This window comes from Phyllostomus discolor, chromosome 13 (genome assembly GCF_004126475.2).
Source record: "Phyllostomus discolor isolate MPI-MPIP mPhyDis1 chromosome 13, mPhyDis1.pri.v3, whole genome shotgun sequence".
NCBI classification, from domain to species: domain Eukaryota; kingdom Metazoa; phylum Chordata; class Mammalia; order Chiroptera; family Phyllostomidae; genus Phyllostomus; species Phyllostomus discolor.
In genome coordinates this window covers 9,293,789-9,316,063 of record NC_040915.2, presented here as the reverse complement: position 1 = coordinate 9,316,063, position 22,275 = coordinate 9,293,789, and positions in this window count along the sequence as shown.

Genomic DNA, 22,275 nt, shown 5'->3' with positions numbered 1-22,275 from the left:
GCAGGGGAGGTGAGAGGCGGCCAAATGCAGGCTGGCTCTATGAAAAGTGGGCCCAACTTTAACCATCCACGAGAGGAGCCCAAGGAAACATGCCCACACGGCCACGCTCACCTCTGCACACTCTACCCCAGCCCCGCTCACCAGCACATGTGACAGTCACAGCGCGAGCCTTTCTGTGACCTGCTGTTCTGAGTTGTCACCAAGTGACCGATCAGAGGTGGCAGATATGGGCAAGGGCTTTCGTCGCAGCTGACACGACGAGAATCCACAACAGTGGTTCCCAACAGGAGGCAACGTCATCTCCCAGGGGAACCTGAGACATGTCTGCAGAAATTTTTAATTGTCAGGACTGGGGAGGCGATGCTACTGGGCAGGGCCAAGGGCTGCCAAACAGCCTGCAGCACACAGGAGAGCCCCCTGCTACCCCCATGAAGCATGGTCTGTCTCAAAGTGTCAGTAGCACCAGGGTTGAAAAGCCCGCTCTCTAGGGGCAGAGACCAGCAAGGGTGTGATTGAGTAATTGGAAGTAGCTCGGTTTGACTTGCATGCAGGATACATGCAGGGAAGCCAGTGGAGGAAAGCAAGAAGGTAAGTTAGGAAAAATCCGAAGAGCCCAGATTTCATTCAGTGGGCAGTGGGGAGTTGTGGAAAAGTTTCTAGCAACAGAGCTGGAGGGCGCCCACGGCTGACTCTTGAGTCTGACTCGAGTGACTGGTCAATGCCATTTACTAAGGCCTGGCACAGGGTAGGAGTAGCTTTAGGGAGAAGCACACTCCGGCGCAGACCTCGTGAACGCTCCTGGGACCAGAGCCCCAGGCAGCATTGCTGCCCAGGCAGGGGTGTGAGCCGGAGCCCAGGAGAGAACTCCTGCTCGGAACCTGCTGCCTGGAGATAAGTTGCTGTTGTGGGTGCTGTTGGGAGGGACTCAATGTGTACAAAAGGACACAGAGGACACCCAGATAAGGACCCTTCATGGGCAGAAGAGAAGAGTGCTCATCACAGGGTCTGGCAAAAAGAGTGCCACAGAGGCTAGGGTGCAGTGAGGCCTCAGGACAGGTCAGGCTGGTAAAAAGCTGCAGGACGGCGAACTGGAAGAGAGCCAGGGGAATGTCGCTCATGCCTGGTGTCCCAGGGAGGCTTTCTTCCTCCTTCCAACATGAGCTGCAGGCCCTCTGGGGCTGCAGCAATTGCTCCTGCAGCTGCGTCTTTACATAAACAAAGAAATACTGCCTACCTCCTCCACATGGTGCCTCCTTAGGGGTGAGCTCAGCTGGCAGCCAGGAGGCTACAAGAAGCTGGATTTCATGAGCTGCAGAGGGCAAATGAACATCGGGAGGAATGCTCAGCTTCTCTAGTGACTAGAAGAATGCAACATGAAACTAGCACAAGAAGTATCTTCCCCCCAGCAGACTGACAAAACGAAAAAGTCTGCAATACCCTGTAGTAGCCGGGGCATGTCAAGTGGACACAGATACACTGTAAGAGGAAGCAGAGTAGCAGACACTGTCTTTGGGGAGGTCACCACCTATAGACTATAAACACACTTACCGCACGCTGTAGCAACTCCACTTTCAGACGCCTGTCCTGGACAGTGCTCACTGCAACCTGTAAAGTTAAAAATGCAGAGGTAAATGCAATGTCCATCCAGAGCAAGCACACACAACAGTGCGTCGGCATCTCCGCGCTGCCCTACACAGCAGTTAAAGAGGGTGAGGCAGGTCTCCTCTGTGATGCAGGGAAAAGGGCCAGGGTTCACCTTGAAGTGAGATGAGCAAGGTGAAGTTGGGAGACAACGTGTGACTCATCATTGCTTCTATATGAATACATATTCATGCTCCCCAGAACAGCCCATGCTCACACAGGACAACCAGCAGCTGTTCCTGAGCACTCGCTCTGTACCAGACACTCCTCCAGGCCAGATGCACAGTGTGGTCTGAGGCTGGCAGTGTCAGCATCACTGGAAGCTTGTTGGAGACACAGACTCTCAGCCCCTCATGGGGTCCAGGGGATGCAAGTGACAGTAAGGCTGGAGAAGCACTGTCCTCAGGACTTAGACCTGTTAACTCAGTCCCTCAACAGTCCTCTGAGCACTGCATTAGCATCTCCATCATCCCTGTGAAGGTTTGATGACTTGGCTTGGTGACTCTGCTTGGCTAGGAATTCCTGCTTGCAGAATTCCACCAGTGGAGCCGGCGCTGCTGACCACTGCAGCACAGGGCTGACTGTGTAAGGAGTGTGGACACTTTGAACCTCTTATCAAGCCAATGGGCAGGGGGCTTAGGACACCAGTGCGCCAACTGCACCCAGGCTGTCCTGGAGAAAAACCATGTCTTTCAAACTCTCAGAACTGAAGGGCCGTCACCGCTGGGAGGTAGTAGGGATAGAACTGGGTGAGAGCAGGGAGGCATTGTGGGAATGGAGCTGTTCCATAGCTAGACTGTGCCTTCATCAGTATCCTGGTCGAGGTACCTTACTACAGTTTTGCAAAATGTTACCACTTCAGGAAACTGGGCTAAGCGGTCAGAATCTCGGCTTACAACACACAGACACTTGTGCATGCATGCACATGCACACTCCCACAGACACAGTCTGTCTGTGAGTCATCCCACCTCATGAAGCAGTATGGATGGAAAAGAACAAAACCCGAAGTCTCCAAAGTGGGAAAACCCTTCCTGGCTTGCAGCAGGGCAAACAGAGCATCTTCTTGGCTAGGGTTGACTTCTAAAAGCAAAGAGCCAACCAGAATCCTCCTCCTTGAAGACTGTCTTGGAAGGGAATTATCTGGTTGTTATAGCGCAGATGGAGTAGCATCAGTTAACCGCCTGCAGAAACACATGGCCAAAGGTGAGCCCCCAAGCTCGTGTGAGTGCAATGTTTGTTGTGTGTCTTAAGTTCTGATTGAAGCCAGGGGCTGGTTCAAGGCACTTGAGTCAGGGGTTTCTGTAAAAGACTGGAAGGCTTCTCAGTGAGGACGGGGCTGCCCTGGGGGCCAGTCCATCATGCTAACGTGCTATTGCCCACAGCGGCCTGCCTGTGGCACAACCAGCAGGTAGGGTGTACAGACCACACACACTGTCAGCAGCTCTGCATTCAGAACACAGGAGGGCCTGCTGGACTACAGGGAACTCTAAAGTAAGGACTGAGAGAGCCCATAGGGGGACTCCCCACTCCTAGTCTTGGCACCCCAGTCTGTGATGGGTACTTTGGGTACTTCCCACAGTGACCCCACCAGAAGCCAGCACCAGAATCGTCACAGACATCGCAACACAGAAACCTGCCCAAGAGACCCCAGGAAGCCACCACACAGCTCATGTGCTTTGTGCAACTGAAAAGACAGGCCTCTGTGTGAGTCACTCCCAGGTTCCCAGTGAGAGGCCTGTTGGCCAGGCCACGGACTGTGGTCTTTGTGGCATGGCAGCCAGGAAGCCACCACCAGCCTTTCTTCTTTCCAGCCCCTTTTTCTACTTACATGTCCCCTTTTCCTTCAGATCTCATTGGAAGATGCTGTTTAGCTGAAGATTTTATCAATCCCATCCCCATCACTGGAAATATCCAGAAGGCTGATTGATACGCCCCCAATGAGATCCGCCACAGGCACTGTCTAGTCTTCGCAGGGGACTTGAACTCCACCCCAGCAGCCGGACGCCGATCCTCCAAGAACACATGCCTCCGGCACCAAGTTCTGTGCCGTCTCTGTCCCGCGTTACCTGTCCTCAGCCAGAGCACTCCACTCCCCAGCCGGTTTCGCATCCTTCAGCACAGGACCTCCTGCCTTGTCTTCCTGCTTATTCTTTTGTCGCAGGCCCCTTGACTGTAAGTGATGCAGAGGGCAGGGATCTCAGTCTGGTTTGTTCTTCACTCTTCCCAGAATACAGTCCCTGGTATGGAGCATCTGCTCAATCAACAGTTCTGGGAAGACTGACAATCCAACCCAAGCCGAATCTCAGAGCCAAGGCTCAGTCCTGGGGCTCTTGCTTGTAGCTTTGCTCTTTGATCCCAACTCACATGGCCCATGGGGCCACTCTGAAGCAATCCTTCCTCTCCTTCTCCAGAGCCTGAAGACCTCATCTCTCTTAGCCCATGCCCTCCCCACGTTTGCCCCAGTTCTTGAAGCAGGAATAGACCAGCAGCCCACGGCTAAGCTCATACAAACTGGAGCCAGCCTGCAAGTCTGAAAGGCAGTAAGGCATGAGGCCTAATGCCAAGAGTGGATGAGGGATCATGGGGGAGAAACTCAAGGCTGAAACCTTCTGGAAAGGGCACCAAGGAAAGAAAAAACAAAACTCAGAGCCACACACCTGGCACCCACAGAGCCCGAGGCTAGGTAAAATAATGCCCGGCACTATTCTCTGTGTACACAAAGGACCGGGACGCTGATAGGCGGTTTTCCTCCTCCCACAGCTCAGGTCCTGATTCTGGCTGTACGCACCATAAAAGTAGCAAAGATTTGGTATTTCACAAACACCTGACTTTCACAAGTCTTATGTTTCACACAGCACGCCCTGCTGCATCAGTGTTCTGGGAGCAGCAACGTTCTGGGAGCATTTGATCGAACCTGGGTCTCGGTTTGGCCTCCCAGTGCAAGAGTAAACTCAAAGGAAAACTCACAGGTGTGGATGTTGGCTGCAAACTTTACATTGTGTGACAAACAATGCAGCTCATACAATGTCATTTTGCGTAGACTGAACAGTGATGGAAACCAGAAATCAGTAACAGGATTGGTCAACCAAAGGAAAGAGGCTGGTCTCAGCCTTGCCTTGGCAGCCCCGTGCCCGGAAAAGGGCATCTCCTACAGAAACAAGTCCATGCGCCCCAGGAGGAGAGTCAAGCTGGAGCCCCTGGGTGGGTGGGGTGTGGACATACCTTTTCGGAACCCTGACATGGAGGATGTCTCACCTTCCCAGGGCTGCTGTAACCAAGCACCACAAACTGTGGGGCTTAAAACGACAGAAATGTATTGTCTCACTGTTCTACAGGCTGGAAGCCTGAGACCACAGTGCTGGCCAGGCCACATTGCCTCTGAAATCTGTAGGGAAACCCTTCCTGCCTCTTGCTGACTTCTGGTGGCTTGCTGGTAACAGCCACCTTTAGTGCTCCTTGGCTTGCAGCTGCCTAACTCCAATCTCTGCCTGTCTTTGTGGCCACATGGCTTTCTCCCCTGTGTGTCAGTGTCCTTTGCTCTCCTGGGGCCCACCCTGCTCCAGTATGACCTCATCTTAATGTAACGAACCACATCTGCAATGACCCCATTTCCAAATAAGGTCACATACTGAGGTACTGGATTTCAGTACACCTGTTTTCAAGTAGACATCGTACAACCGATAACAGAGAGGGGACAGCCACAGAACTAAAAGGTGGTGGCCCAGGGGCTCCATGACGGACAAGGCCCAGTGTCCATATGACTTTGCAACCACTGTGCTAGTAAGAACTGTGCTCACACTAATTTTTCCTAAATCTCAATGATCTTAACTTTAATTCTGGAGCCTGGTGCTGGGGGACTTGACCTTGGTCATGTTGGGGCTTCTGCCCTGTCTGTCCCCTACCCTGGGCTGTGGAAGCCCTCAGGACACTGGCCACGTTGTCCAAGCCCATGGGCTGAGGGTCGGGCATCGTTGCTACTTCTGTGCCCAGCTGGGCATCAGATTGTTGCTAAGGCCAAGAACCCTGGAGTCTGGGGCCTGCCCGTGACCCCCCAGAGCTATTTCTCTCAGAGGTCTGCTGTCTTCCTGCCATACTTCTGTCATACTTGCAAATTCATAGACTCTAAGCATATTCCTTCACTGACAGTGATGCTCATTTCCACGCATGGCACAGACTAGCCCTCAGGACACAGAACAATGTGGTGAATGGGGCAAAAATGACAGAAAGAGGCCAACTGTGGGTATCAATGGGGAATAACCAGGAACCCAGAGAAAGCAGAGTTGGTCCACATCCCCACCTCCAAGTCCTTGCAAAAAAAATTACTAATAAAATAAATCCCAAATCTGATCCCGGAGCAATAACAACACCCGCGCCAAACTTTATAGCGTGGGGAGGATGTAGGTGGCTGCGAGATCTGTGGACAGCATTTCTCAGCTGAAATTCTTGAATGCTTGTAGAATTCAAGCCAAAATGCTCTGGAAACCAAGTCCTGTGGAAATACAAACTTTATGAATCGCACATGTAGTCACAAGGCAGCTCCACAGCTCAGAGTCAGATTTGCACAGAAACCTGTCCCCGTGTTGAAGACCACCAGAGCTGACTCGGAGCATAGCTGGGGTCCCAGAGGGGGTCAGGAACTCACTCAGCCCTGTGGATTTTCTTGACAAACTCCTGAAAACACAAGTGGAAACTAAGGGCCCACTTCCCTTTTCTGAGGGTGTGTGCCTGGCGAAGGAGCACCCATGGGGAACTGCATCCTTTCCCCGCCACTTACCCTGTTTGTTCCTCCCTTTCTCACCTGCGAGGTGGGGATCATATAGAACTTACCTCCAGGGGTAGCTGTGATACGAGTGAATACATGTGCAGCTCTAAGGAAGTACCTGACCCATCACAACAGCCAATGTAAGTCCTCACCTGCAGCAAGCATGCCAGTGAAGCCCAAGTTTCAGGATCTCTCCCAAGTTGCATCTCTCCCAGCACGCCTCCTAAATTTTCAGAGTTTACTTTATAGATCTCAGGTTTCCTTCCCACTTTGTCTCCCAACAACCTGGAGAGCTTCCCACTCACTGTCACAGGATCTAAGGACAGGAAAGGCCCTCCTTGGTCCCTGAGCTTCCGCCCCTGCCCCAAGGCAGAGCTCTGTTCACACCACCTCCGACAGATGGTTGTCGTTTCCAGGCAGGAAATATTTATCGAGCATCCACTCTGGGCCAAGCCCCGGGCTCGGTGTGCTAGGAGCACAGGCAGGAGCGGGCCGACTGAGCTCCGGCAGCCTCTGGGATGGGGCTGGAGACTCAGACAGGACTGGATGCTGCAGTCTGGATGCAAAAATTCATTCTTCTCTGGGAAATCTCCAGTTTTACTCTTAAGGCCTTTAACTGATTGGACATGGCCCACCCATGTTTTCAAAGGTGATCTCCTTCAGTGATTGCAGACATTAGTTAACTACATCCAGATTAGTGGCAGGTTAAATGAGCAGCTACTGCAGTGTAGCCGAGCTGGCAGATAAAATTAATCCCCACACACAGTTTCCTTTGCCCTTGCTCTCCTCACTTCCTGTCCAGCTTTTCTTCTCAACCACCCAGCTCTGTGACCTATAGCATCTTCAGTCCCACCTTGAGATGCAGAGAAAATAGCTTTTCCTTGACTTCTTCACCAGCTTCCATAATTGCTTTTGCTCTTCATCCCCAAATAAACCTTTCATTCCACTTCACACCTAGTGGAGGAACTTTGTACCTAGTCTCCCCATCCAGTTTATTCAATTTCTGTGTCCCCAGGTGCCATCCACAGAACCTGGGCGGGGGGGGGGGGGGGGGTGCGCCACACCTCTGTGCTCATTTTGGAGTGGTTCGGGGGGGTGTCAGGATGACTGTTTATGTGCAGGTGTCTTGCTGGTTGGATTCTATGATGACACTGCTGGAGAAGATGCCAGGGGGAGATGCTGGCCACTGGGCACTTCTGGCTGCAGCCTGCGTGCAGGAACCAGGTGCCCAAGAAGCCAGCCTCTGCAGGACTGAGTTGCTGCACTCTCACTCTTGAGAGCCCGCCAAGTGAGATGCTCTGGAACCAGGAAGAGGAAATGTCTTCCTCCTCCATGTCCCTTCAGGGTTCTCTAGTGATCGGACCCCACGCTATGCCAGCTGGCAAAGGTGAACGACTGCAAAGCCCATGACTACCTCCACTCCGACAGAGCAGCGGAGGAGGGTGAATCTGGAGCTGAGCAGCAACACAGCTAAATAACTAGCACAGTCCACTCCTGTGGCCACTCAGTTTCCATACGCTCACTTTCACACACATTTGAACTTCTTTAGAACAATGAAACAAGGCTACACTTCCACCTATTGGGCTAGAGCTATTCCCCTTCTAAGTGAAGATTTCTCACACTGTCCCGAATGAAGAGACACGCGGTTGTAACAGCCACTGTGTCTATCGCTGTAGCTACAGGAATTACTCCTCCAGTCTGTGGAAGAGTAATCTGTTACTGAAGACCAACTGTGCAGTCAAGTTCTGACAACTGTATGGAAAGTAAAAATGCAAAGGAGTATTAGTTAGCATGTACTAATGACCACGTACGTAAAATAAATGAGAGGAACACGTGAGAAGCTAGCAAAGCCCTCTCTCCTGTAACTGGCCTTGTCAACGGTGAAATCTGTGGCGCCCTGCTCTGTGCGGCCTGCGCGTGGTCAGGGCCTCAGCAGGCTGGGGCTCTCCACCGGGGGAAGTGACTGAAAGCTTCGTTCTGGACAGATGGAGTCCTCAGTCACCTGTCTGTGTTTTTGTGGCTGTAGTTTTTGACGTGCCTACACTACCGGGCACGGAAGTGCAAAGGGTATGCCAGAGTCTCCTGGGGCCCAGAAAGAGGCTTCCTTTCCCCCACTGGGAGCTGCAACCCAATCAGTCACCCTTGGTAATCAGGGTCAGTCACTCCAGTGAGCAGAGTAACTTCTTTTTGTTGATTTAGTGGCATAAGAAGCCCTAAGTGGCAAGGTCTCACCTTTTGCTTGAATGGAATCACAGGTGTAGCCCCTGATTGAAGGGGACCCGCTTGGGGACTGAACCCAACACCAGCAGAGCTCAAGGATGCCTGGACAGGAGGCAAATGTTCTGTGCAAGGATCCCTGGGCCTGAGAGGAAGAGACGCAACTCCTAGGCAAACCCCTCGATTCCCGAGGCACATATTCTGGCTGTGGGGAGACAGCGCCGTGTCATGGTTTCTCATACAAAGCATATTCTGTGTCTTGCAAGACCGAACCCTGTCCCTTCAGGATGTTGTCTCACAAAAGGTGCTGCAGCTGAGTCTTTCTCCCGTGTCCCTGCAACGTCCTTAATAGACAAAGCATAGCATCATGCCCTCGGGCAGAGGAGAACTATGTGCAGAGTCCATCTCCATTTTCACGGAGCAGGCGAACAGGGTGGGTCTGGAGTTGAACAGCAATACACTGATAAGTGGCATGGGGGCGGGCGGTGGCACTAGGAGATGGGGCCAGAGAGGGAGGGAGGGAGCAGACCACCACATGACGGTGCATTATTCTGCATATAAACTGAGCAGATAGCGCTCTTCATCAGGAGAGAGGGCCTGAGGAATCAGGAAAGACTGCCTGTGGGCAGCAGACTGTGCACTTCCCATGCCACGGCAAGAGGATGGCTTCAACCTAAGGGGCAAGGGCTGGCTGAGTGTTCCCAGCTCTATTTAATCAAAACACCATAACAAAGAACTCCTGCAGGTCTGACACTGGACTGAGCACCTTCTCTCACTTCCCCAGAACCTGGCCAGGGTTGGGTTGACAGTAGGTGCTGAATAATAATCCATGCCTTTGATAGGAAGGGTTTTCCAGCCACACACCGTCAGTATGTGGCCACACCTTAGCCCCAGGGCCGGGGCACCCTTGCCCTGGAGTCTTCCTTCCCCAATGCAGCAGCCTCCTTGACCTGGCTCTTCCTGAGGACTCGCTGCTTATCTAGAGGCCCCTTCCACCCAAGCGAGGTAATCGTTCTCCCCAAAGCTCTGATCTCCTGGACCCATCCTCCTGGTCCCTCCATCCTCCTAACTATGCAAGCTTGGTGTACTGGTGATGGGCAGAGGGAGTGGAGAGGTAGCTCTTGACATATCTTGTTGCTGCTTCACAATTTCAGTTTCTCTGATCTTTACCCTTCATAAGCCAGGCTTTCAAGAAGAGAAACAGAGAAGCAGACAGCCCTCTGGGATCTCTGGGACTTTGGGGTCAGGAAAAGAGTGGTTCTATGTGGCCACTACTCTCAGTCCTGTAATGTCTCTGAGTGATGGCCCCGGTTTCCTAAACATCCAGTTCAGGGCTCACTGAATGAAAAACGTCTTGGACAAAGAACATTCCACGATAATCACAGCCTTCTCCAAGGCCCCTGAGACCCTGCTGAACTGCTTCTAAATGCTCTCTTCTTTTCCTAACCCCCTGCTTCTCTGGTTCACCCCTCACCCCCTCCAGGGAAGTCAAATCACACATGTGCCGAGTCCCTGCCTGCATGGCCAGTCGTTTTTGCAGCTGGGCCTCAGCGGAGCAGCTGAGCTCTGGCCCTGGGGGCTCACCATCCCACCCAGGGGGCGGAGAAGCTGGGGCAGCAGCCAGTGAAGGTCTGTGATCCTTGCTCAAACTTGAGTGAACACAGGGATCACCTTGGGACCTTCTTAGAGTGCAGATCCTGAATAGGAAGGTTTGGGCAAGGTCCAGGGATCTGCATTTCTACCAGCCCCAAGTGACACCAAAGCTGTCAAAGCATGGACCACACTGCGAGCAGCAAGGGTCTACAGTGCATGGCTTGGACAACCAAGTGGGCACAAGTGGGCTCAGACATACCACACACACTCAGGGAGGGAAAGGATGAAGCCCCGTGGGCTCGTGTCCTTCTCCCAAGTTCAGAGGACAAAGGCCTAGAAAGGTCTAGGAAGTTGGACAAAGCTTCACAGAGTTGCTGGTACTGGAGCTGGGTCTTAGTACCCAGGAAGTTTGGGAGGTGGTATGGGGGTGCACCCAGCAGTCTGCAAAGGAGGCAGTACCCTTGTTTCCTCCTGTTACAACGACATGCTCTTGGGTCCTGCCTCTGACCCATCCACACCCCCCTCCTGCTCAGCAGACTTCCAGGAACTGGATTAAGTCTGTGTGTCACACTGTCGAGTTCTTCCCACTCTGATTCCTTCAGTGACTCCCGAGGGCAGGAGAAGGATACTTCAGGGAGAACTCCTGCCTACTCTGTCTTCAAGCAATTATGGCCAACTGTACAACGGGACTACAGGAAACATGAGTCATCACAAGGAAAGGATGCAAGATGAGAATAGCCTGTGACAATGACTGGCAGGGGGAGTAGGTGGAAAAGGGCAAGGCTCCACAAATTCACTCTGTGTTTGAATGAGTTCTGGGAAGCTGTGATCGTCAGCTTCTTGGTCAACAGTCTGGCATTTAGCTGCATGGATGTCATGCTCAGTTGAGTGGGCAAAACCTATCCACTCTGAGGATGCTGACTGGCACACAGAGTTCTCTTTGCACTCTGCCCACACAACCATCTACCCCTCCCTCAAACATCGCCCCTGCCCACTCGGGACACACAGCCCTGAAAACCCAACACAGGCATACTTGATGATGGCAGCCCCCACTCATTCAACACCCCAGCCCAGCCCAGTCCTGTCTGACTTTGGAGTCTTAGCCCCAAGCTCTCCTGTCTGCTGGGATTCCCTGCCCCCACTGGCTCCTCCTCACCCTTCAAGTCTCAGAGTAAATTCACCTCTTCAAAGAGGTCTTCTCTGACCACTGTGCCTGAGTCAGCCCTCCACCATTATCAGGGCCCCTATCTGCCACTTGTCAACTCTTCCTCATGTGTGGTTCACCTGCTTAGGTTCTTCCTCCTGCCAGGCTCCAGCCACCACTGGCACTGGGTCAAGCTCTGGCACTGGGCCACTCAGACATGCCACACACACTCAGGGAAAGAAAGGATGAAGCTCCGTGGGCTTATGTCCTTCCCCAAGGGGCTCCCCAGCCAACTGACACCAGATTGACAATTACAGCAAATTTTTAAAAAATCTGTGTTGTTAGCACAGAACTCTTTCTCTGTCCTCAAGCAATCTGATCCCAGAAACTGGAAGGGCCATGGGTGGCTCCAGTGGGTGGTATGGTTGCCAGACACCCCAGGGTAGAGACCAGTCACAGGCCAAAGCTTGGCACCCATGGCCTCTGCTCCATTTTTTCCAAAATTGGTTATTTGTGACCTTGCTGCCCAGTTGTTCGGCACCAAGCAGAATTCAAGCTGGCCACAGGGGGTCCACAGGACTCCCTCCAAGGGGAGCTGGCAGGTCAGGGCTGCAGACTGCAGGCCCTCACTCCTGGGAGAGAGCTGAGCGTGGCAGAGGAGGAGTCCAGGTTGCCGGGAGGCCCCACTCTGAACAGAGGCCCTCAGATGCCCAGCGCTGCAGTCTCTGGCAGCCAAGACCACGCTTAGGCATTGCCCTCCTGCCCCAGCTCTCACTGAAGCCCCCACCCACAGGCACCAGCAGAAAGGGGCTTCTTGAGGAGTGTTTCCATTCTCTCCACTTTTACCTGTATACAGACTTACTAAAAAACACATCTTAAACATTTACAAGCAGTCATAGGCCCTCATGGATTTCAAATAAACCCATAAACCAGTCAACTTCAGAGTCTCTATCCCCCCAATAATCATAAACCCTCAAAGCTGGTAGGCCCTTCAAGATCCTGATGTCCCTGTGTTATGGCTAGAGACACCGAGCCCCGGGATGGCAGGGACCTGCCCAAGCTCACAGGTCCCTTGGTGGCACGCCTGGGGCTGCAGCACAGGACTCCTGCCTCCAGAGCCCTGCGTCCCCACTCCACATGTGAAAAATCAGAGCCCGCCACCACTCTGCCTCCCGGGCATGTGGTTCCAGTTTTTAAGAGAACAGACTGATTTGAGGTTTGAAAACATTGATGTGCTTAGGGTTTCAAGAAGGAATGTGCGCTGAGGGCGCGTTCTTGGCTGTCAGCACCGCCAGCAGCAGGCAGGCCGGCTGCCTAATGGGAAGGCCCTTGGACCCAGTGCCATGGCGTCAGCTGTGTAGGTCCAAAGGGCAGGCCCTGAAACTCCCAGTTTGCAGCTTGGTTCTATATAAAAGTGCCAGGCCTGAGCCCTGGCTGGTGTGGCTTAGTTGGTTGGAGCATCATCCCATAAACTGGAAGTTTGTGGGGTTCGATTTCAGGTCAGAGCTCATGCCTAAGTTGCAGGTTCAGTCCCTGGTCCGGGCACGTACAACCCTCAGTCCAGACACCTACAGGAGGCAATCCATCGATGCATCTCTCTTAAATCGATTTTTTCCCTCCCTCTCTCTCACAAGGGAGAGGGATCTCTAAAGAGCAATGAAAAAAAAAGTCCTCAGATGAAGATTTAAAAACCTTATTTATAAAAATAGTGCCAGGCCTGAGAGGCAGTCCTGAGAGTGGCCCTGATGGCGCAGGACCAGGACCTGTCCTCTCCAGCCAGTGTGAGCGTTGAGGGTCGAACTCCCCACTAGTGGGTGTCAGTGCCCCCTGCCCTTCATGAATGCCTCAGTGGATCTGGATGGAGATTGCTGCGGAGGTGGCTCACCTCAGGCTGGCAACTACCCCTGAGAGTCCTCAGAATCGTCCACAAGACCCGACTCGAGAGGAAGGGTCTCGCAAGAGGCCAGAAGATGCGGCTGTGAGGGCCCTAAGCCCTTCGGGCCACCACCGCCCCTCTTCACCACTACAGGCTCCGATGGGAAACTGAGCAAAGCTCTGCCTAAACCTCTCTAGTGGGGCTTCCTAGCAGGGCTCCTGGAGCCAAGGCTGTGCTCCAAGGAGTCAGGTTTCAACAAAAGCTGTGGGTGAGGTCCCGCCACAGGGCCTATGTTGCAGAATGCACTGGACCCTGGGCTGGTTTGGGATGGGATGGAGGGCCAAGGCTGGCCTGGGAGCCTATGGAAGCCAGGAGGTGACCCCTTGCCAGCCATGGGCTCAAAGCAGAGATTTCATGGCCTGCACCTGGCCCCTGTGCCCCAAAGCCCAGAAGGTCCCCTCTGCACGTGTCCTAGGCTCTGTCCTCCACCGGCTGTCAGGGTGGGGAGTAGGTGAGGATTGGTGGAGCTCTCAGGACTGACAGACAACTTGGGCCCTGATGTTCTCCCCAAAGCACAGAGATTTTAGGCGAGACGTTGTTAGAGCAAAGTCACCAGCCGCGTTCCCAGGCTGGTAGTTCCTGGCTCTGTGGGTGCCCTGTTTGAGAAGGAGAGGGTGCTGCTACTCGCCTCAGGGGCCAGCAGACCAGCAGGAGGGGTCTAACAAAAATAAGTTCACACACGGTGCAGCGCCCTGCATCAGGTCATGAAGCAGAAAGGACATCAGCAGGACCCAGTGAGCACTAGAATGTCAGGGAACCACTTGGTCAAGTATATGGTCATCTACCCACTGCACTGGACACCTGAAACTGACACAAAATGACACAAAATATAAACTGCGGTAAAAAAATACATTAGATAACTCCTTGTCAAATACTAACACTCACATACATTGTCTGAGAAAAAAAGGACAGTGGTAGAGAAATGAGCAGACTCCAAATACAATCTTGAGTTCAGTTCATAGCAATGTGTCAGTGTGGGTTTAAGGCTCGACAACCGCGCCGTGATTACGGAAGATACTAACATGAGGAGAGAGTGGGAGGGGCGGGGGGAGCTTTCTACACTGTCTCTGCAACTCCTTTGTCAATCTAAAATTATTCCAAAATAAACATTTGCATTAGACAAGTAACTGCTGCTTGTGCGATTGCAGGGTGCTGGTCCCAGGACTGGGTGCTTCCCACACATTATCTCATTTTAATCCTCCCAGAACTTTGTGGAGGCTGCAATTATCGTCTCCACTTCACAGCCAAGGGAATCCGAGGCCAGAGCTGCAGACGGCCTGCGTCTAGGCGGGCAGCAGGCGGCAGCTCAGGGTACGGCCCTTAGAGGCACAGGGACCAAGCAGCCACCTGTGCAACTCCGTGTACAGAAGGACTTGCTAAATGGAAACCCAAACCCAATGAAATGTAAGAGATTTGCCATAAGGCCCCTGAAACGCTGGCCGAGCCTCCAGAACGCCATCCAGAGACCACCCGAGAGGGCGCTTCCTCCCTGTGCGGTGTCAGCAGTGAGAGCCGAACCTCCCTGCAGCTTGTAAACCCTTCCACGGGGAAATTAAATTCCTACTCCCTCCTCAAGGACCTTGGAACATAGTCCTCAGGAGCCGACCAAGGGAAAATTCTTTCTTCCTTCTTTATGCAAGACTTTTATTTTCAAGACGCAAAATACTTTCTGGGGCCTCCTTTTACACAAATAGAAAGTTGCAGCTATTCCCAAGTGTCTGGTTAAGCTTAAGGTCCTTGGTCCATCTTGCTGCTGGACTGCCCGTTGGCGAGCTCAATAGCCCTTGCCCTCCTTGCCCTTCCTCTAATCCTGAACTTCACTGCCAGGAATTGCTCTTCAAGTCACGAAATAAAGGGGAAGGAGAAGTTCCAGCTCTCCCCCACCCAGCCCGTTAGCCAGCGTGGGCAGAGGACTGGTCCCCATCTCGGGGGTTTCTTTTTTGTATCTGTGCTCTATCTGGTGCTGCAAGATTGACTTCTTAGCAGCTACTGGTCAAAGCAGAGTGGCTGAAGAACAGACAAACCCAGGGTGGGAAGGAGGGTTTTCCCTGTGGGGCTCAGTGGTCCTTGCTCCCCCACTCAGTTTCAGTCCTGAGCAAGGAAGACCCAAGGGGGACCAGGCTGGTCTATCCTTCCCAGCAACACCTCTCCAAGAAAAGTTATGATCCCAGACAACCCTGATGGACCTCAGGGGCCTCGGGGCAACCGTGTCCCAGCGACCCAGGATGGACAAGAACTCAGTCTGTGTGTCAGACGACACTCTGAGTGGCCCACTCAGCCTCATTAGGGAGAGTTCCCCACTTCATCCTCAAGGTTCTGACCATGTCCTAGTCAGGCCCCCAGAGAGCGAGGCCACAGGGTGTCTCAGGTTTGGTGAACAATTACATGAACAGAACAGCACGCTGTGGTCGCCAACAGCTATGAGACTGTGAGACACAGTGGTGGAACACTTGGCTGACTGGCTGTCAAAGGGCCCTTCCGGAAGGGAGGAAACCAGCTGTGGCTTAACATCTGCAAGCTCAAAACCCAAAGCAAAGAAAGCAAACAACCAAAGGGAAAACTGTCCACAAGTGCTTACCCATGAAATTATATCAGGGCTCCCGTAAGCCATTTAATTGGCTGAGAGTTGGTTTCATTCCAAACTGGTGTGCACTTGAGCAGTGCAGAGGAGGCCTTGCAGGACAGTGACAGAGCAAGAGACAGGAAAGCTCATCCCAACTGCCTTCCAGTATGAGTTATTCCCTTTGAGAGACTGCTCCCTGGGCAGTGAGTGCCTCCCCCAAAGGTATTCCCAGATACCTCCCTGCAGGTAAAATCAGTGCTAGGTGGCGGCCTCCCAGGGGTAAGGATAAGCAGGAAAACAATCTTCATTTTATCCTCTAATCTCCCAGGAAATACCCCATGTGTTCGACAAAGAGCACGACTTTGGAATCTCTTAGACCTGGGTCTGACTTAGCTCTACACTCATTAGCTGGGTGGCCTTGAGCAGGTGACTTACCCTCTCTGAGAGTTAGTGTCCTGTCTGCTTTGCAGGGCCATGGCAAAGACCAGACATAATGAATACAAAGCCTCCAGCATGGTGGTAGCTCTGCTGACACTCAGAAGAAACGTTGGCTTTTTCATGAACATTGGAAGGTGGCACTACCCCAGGAGGTTGACCTCCTGTGTACCTTTATCACAGGCCTCCGTCACCCCAAACCCTTACCACTCGCACTGTCTGCTTCACAAAGTCAGGATTTCAGCTTTCCGGGTCATCTCCCACCATCCTGGCTCTGAAACACCAGGTTCCTACCATGCCAGACTTTTAGACACGCCTGCTCTGCCCTGACACTGTGACCACTTTGCTAAGGCTGGCTCTCTGCTAGGGACTTTTTTCTCCCCATCTGCACTTGTTAAAATTCTATTGGCCTTCCAAAGTCTGTCTCACAAGTGGTTTCCAAAGAACCTTCCTTAGTCTCTTTCCCAGACAAACACCTTGGCCTTCCACAGCACGGTGTGATGCATATTGATTGCTTATTATTAAAGCTAGATTAGAACATCTCTTTTCTCTGAGATCGGTCCCCTGGCTTTAGGAAAGAGTGGGAGCTCTTCCAATTACTGGTGGGTGGTCTTAGCCAAGGCACCTAACTCTGTGCCCGGTCTCCTCATCTGGGGTGATGATATTGGTGTCAAGCACACAGAGCCGTTGGGAGCATCACATACAGGTATGCAGGGGATAGTGCCTGGCTATTGGTCCAGCAAATGCTGGCTGCTGCTCTGAGAGCTTGTGTGAGTAAACTGGGTTGCTGGCCAACTAGCCTGGAAGCTCCCTGAGGTCAAGAACTAGATCACCTCCACAGAAGGAACACAGCTCCTAGCACAAGCAGAGGATGCATAAATATTGGCTGACTAGGACTAGACTTCATCCCCAGGAGAGCTAACTCTTCGTAGGCTGACAGCATGTCTGTCCTGACCCCGCTGACCAGTGCTGAGTGGGAACAGGGGGCAAGCCAGCCCTTTACCAACCTGCAGGAGAGCGCAGCCCGTGGGAAATAGGTTATGGTGCGTGGCGCCCTTCGCTGCAGTAACGGGGCCATGTCAGCTCCAGCCCCACTCTAGCCCAGCTCTGAAGGCTCCCTTTATGCTCACTCTCTGCCTTCCAAGCCAGGAAGAATCATTCTTTCTCCACACCCACTCCCAGCTTGAAGGTTCTTCATGTAGGAGCAGCTGGGCAATATTCTGAGCCAGCCACCATAGAAGAGACTAAAAGCTCAGCTTGGTCACCTCGTCAAGTGTCTCTGCTTGGGGCAGGGCCACAGATGCACAAGGAAGTGGGCCTCCTTCTCACGGAGGTTGCAGCTGTTTGAGGCTTTCCCCACCACCCACCAGGAAACAACACAGAAACATAACTGAGCAGCTGTGGCTGCAAAAAAACAACCTGCTTCAGAACAATACATTGTGTCCCACAAGTACGTGCCGTAGGCCGGGTGCTGGGAGAGTGGACACACATTATGGGAGAGAGTCACTCCGTGCTCCCCAGACCAGTCAATCTCTGTCCACTTCCCCACCTATGTGTGTGAGTGTTCCGGATGAGCTATGCGGTCCCCCCAGCTCCCTCTGGCCAGGCTCCCCTCCCTGGGAGCCCATATGTGAGATGGTCTCTTGACACCATTGCAGAGGTCATAAGCAGTGTGCTCAGTTCTGCGGATGCCATCTGGCCCCCTGCTCTTTCCTCTCTATGGTTGAGCAGTACCCATCAGATACCCCACTGGAATCATCGGGGCCTGCCAGCAGAGCCTGCGTACCACCTTCAGTCCCCTTTGCTATGGGTTTCTACGAGACTGCAGCCGGGTTTGGCCAAACCACTCTTGCACACGTGTTGTTTTGTAAGATTAGCACAGAATCCAACACAGTATTTCTCTTGGGTTCCTCCTCCAAGCCAACAGAGAAAGAGCTATTTCCCCCCAAAATAACACACTATTAAACCAATGAATAAGAGCCAGAAAAACAATGTAGCCAGCATATTTATTGCAAACAGTTTGCTTGGAACGCCAGCTGCAAACACATCTAATTCTGCCAGGCTCTTTGAGGAATTGTGCTGAAGGCCTCTCACAGCCAGCGGGGCCAAGAATACCACCCAAAGTGCCCCGGGCCCTGCTTGCTGGTCAGGGGCTACGGAACACTGGCACCCCTGGGTTTCCGCGAGATCAAGAGAACTTGCTCCCTGCCAAAGGGCTTACTCCCAGATCCTGCTTGAAAGCAGCACTCCTTCACTCCATGTCTCAGCCTTGATGGTGGCCGTCTGGGCACAGCCAGCCTGCTAGCACCATCCAAGAAGCTTCCCTCTAAACCCAGGCAACTTCCAAACAAACACCACTGTGACGGCCTCCATTACTGGATGTCAGAACTGGCCCCCAGGCGTGTGAAGGGCCAAATCAATTTGATTTATGATAATGAAGCAAACTTTCCAGCAGGTTTGGCACATCCTGAAGCACAGGAGAAAGGCTTTAATTATACTGCCTCTGCTCATTAAACAGATAAGATCTTAGCAGAGACAAGCCATGTTTTGTCTTAAAAAAATGTAAACCCATCTGGCTCCATATTTTATGTCATCCATAGCCTGAGGCCATGTGAAATGCCCGGAGTTTTTGTCTTCCCAGATCTGAAGGTGGAACAGAAGCGAGACATGTACGTGCACGTGCACACGAGAGCTTGGGGCTGGCTGGCAGCACGTGGAGACAGTGATGTATTGGAGCATTCCTGTCTCTGCAGAGCCTCTGAGTCAGGCCCTGCATGTGGACTAGGTGAGGCGCCAAAGGGTAAAAAGCAAAAGAAAGAAACAGCCCTGTAGTTTATCACAGAAACTCTCCCTCCTGAGCAATCAATGGAAAGAAGATTCATACTCTCAATGGTTCATCAGATCCGTCTCCCAGGCAGAAAGGACCAAGGCTCTCTGGGCACAAGCCTCTGAGTAGCCTAGGGTTTCTCAATGTGCCTACCACTAATACTGACTGGAGGGTCAGTTATTATTAACGAAAACCTACTGTGCAGGCAGTAGAGTTGCAACACCCATAGGGAGCCTATCTCATTGTTCAAATGAGAGTCCCTTGGGGGAATTGTTTTCTATTGAATCTCTACCCAGATGAAATCCCAGAAGCCCCTGACCACAGGCAAGACTCGGGGAAAAAGCAACTATGTGAAACTTATTAGAAAAGATTATTTATGAAGATACCCTCAGTCCTTGGGCCTCTTTTCTTACCTCTCTATCCTTATTCCTTAGGAGATTTCATTCATCCAAATGCTTTAAATAGCTCATAAAATCTATTCCTTTATTTAAATCTCCACACTAGGCCTCTTCCTCAAACCCTAGACTTTAAATTCATCTCAAACTCAGCGTCGTAAACCAAACTTCTGATCAATTCATTTTGTGTATTGACCTTGTATCCTATGATGTTGCTAGATTTACTTATTAATACTAGTATTTTTTGTAGATTCTTTTTAAAAATTTATTTATTTTTAGAGAGAGGGTGAGACACATCAATCAGTTGCTCCTCACATGCCACCCAGCTGAGGATCCAGCCTGCAACCCAGGCATGTCCCCTGACCAGGAATTGAACCTGTGACCTTTTGGTTTATGGGATTACACCCAACCCACTGAGCTACACCAATCAGGGCTTTTTCTGATTCTTTAGGGTTTTCAACATACAAGATTATGTTGCCTGCAAATAAGACAGTCCTATTTCTTTCTTTCTAATTTATATGCCTTTAATTTCTTTTTCCTGCGTTGTCTTACTAGCTAGGGCCTCCAGTGCAATGCTGCATAGAAGTGGCGAGAAAGGACATTGTTGTTGTCTTGCTCCTGATTTTAGGAAAAAAGGAGTCAGCTTTAGTGATCAAGTATGAAGTTAACTGTAGGGTTTTCACAGGTGCCATTTGTAAAGTTGAGAAAGTTCCCTCCTATTCCTAGTTTTCTGAGAATTTTGACTACAAATAGGTGTTGACTTTTTGTCAAATGCTTTTGTTACATTTATTGAAATGATCATATGGTTTTTCTCCTTCATACTTTTAAACAGTGAGTTGCAATGATTGATTTTTAAATGTTAAACCAAGCTTGTTTTCCTGAAATAAATCTCAATTGATATAATATATAATACCTTTTTATAAAAATTTCTGGATTCCATTTCCTTCCATTTTCTTTTTTAAATCTTTTTTTTATTTTATTTTAATTGTTCAAGTACAGTTTTTTACCTTTTACTCCCATCCCAGCCCACCCCCCAAGCCCTCCCCACCTCCCTCCTGTTTCCACCCCCCACCCCTTGTTTTTGTCCACATGTCCGTTATACTTGTTCCTGCTTCAGGGGAAAAGGGGAAGGGTTGCAGGAACAAGTATAAAGGACATGTGGACATTTCCTTACATTTTCTTAAGAGTTTTTGTCTATGTTCAGAAGGATATTGGTTTTTAGTTTCCTCTTTCATAATGTTTTTGTTATATTTTAGAAGCCAAGTAAAGCTGACCTCATAAAACAAACTTGGAATGTTTCTTCCTCCATTTTCTGAACGAGTTAGTGTTAGATTAGGATTATTTCTTTGTTTGATTTTTCATTGAACTCGTCTGTGAAGCTATCTAAGCTTGGAATTTTCTTAGTAGAAAGATATTTTGTGGTAAATGTAATTTCTTTAGTGAATATAAAACTATTCATATTTTCTACCTCTTTGTGAGTCCATTTCAGTAAGCTGTGTTTTCCAAGGAATTTGTACATTACAGCTAAGCTGTCAAACTCCACTGGCATAAAGCTGTTCGTTATGTTCCCCTGCTATCTTTTTAATGGATGTAGGACACTTAGTAGGGTCTCTTTTTTCATTCCTGAGAATGGCAATTTGTGTCTTCTCTTATTTTCTTATTTAGTTCTATTAGGAGTTTATCATACGTAAAACTCTTTTTATAGTGCCAACTTTTGGTTTTGTTAATTTTCTTATGTCAATATTTTCAATTTCATCGATTCCTACTCTTGTCTTTATCATTTTAATATTTCTTTCCTTTTATTTACTCTATGTTTAAATTGTTCATCTCTTACCAGTTTCTTGAAACAGAAATTTAAATCACTAATTTTAAACTTTTCTTATATAAACATTTAAAACTGTAATTTTACCTCTGCTGCATTTATTGGACCCCAGCAAATTTTAGTGTGTTGTGTTTTCATTATCACTCAGCTTGAGCTGTTTCTATTTTCCAGTAAGTTTTTATTTTTGAACCATGGGGTTCAAAATGTGTTTTAGAATACACTTCTGAAAGTGCATTGTTTGGTGTTTCCTAGATATTTTATTACTATTTGTTTCTACTTTAATGTTTCTATGGTCAGAGGCTATGCTCTATAAAGTTCAATCCTTTCTTGGTATTTTATATTCAGCATTTTTCAATATTTTAAATTATTATATGGTTCTTAAAACAGTACAACTTTGTAAATGTTACATATGTACTTTAAACATGTGTATTCTGCAACTGCTGAGTATAGCTCTCTATACATGTCAATTATGCTCAGTTGATTGATGGTGGTAGCCAAGTCTTCCATATCCTTACTGATTGTGGGTTTGTCTGTTTTTCCTTTTAGCTCTGTCAGTTCTGACTCAAATATTTCAAAATTTGATTATAGGAGGCATATACACTTAGGATTGTTTGGTCTCCCTTGTGAATATTTCTATTGTTTTGAAGTGTCCCCATCATCCCTGGGAATTCTCCTTATCATGAAGTCCATTTTGCTTGAAAATGGTTGAGTTATACCAGCTTTCCTTTGTTTCTGGCTTGCATGGTATCTTTACCCATCTTTTTACTTGCAATGTATGTGTACTTTTATTTTTAAAATGTATCTCTTACACATGGCATAGAGTTTTGGCTGGCTTTTCTACCTGACAATGTCTGCCTTTTAGTCCACTTCCACTTAGTGCAACTATGCACACGCGTGGGTTTGAGCCCACCACTCTGCTGTCTGCTTCAGTGTGCCCTGT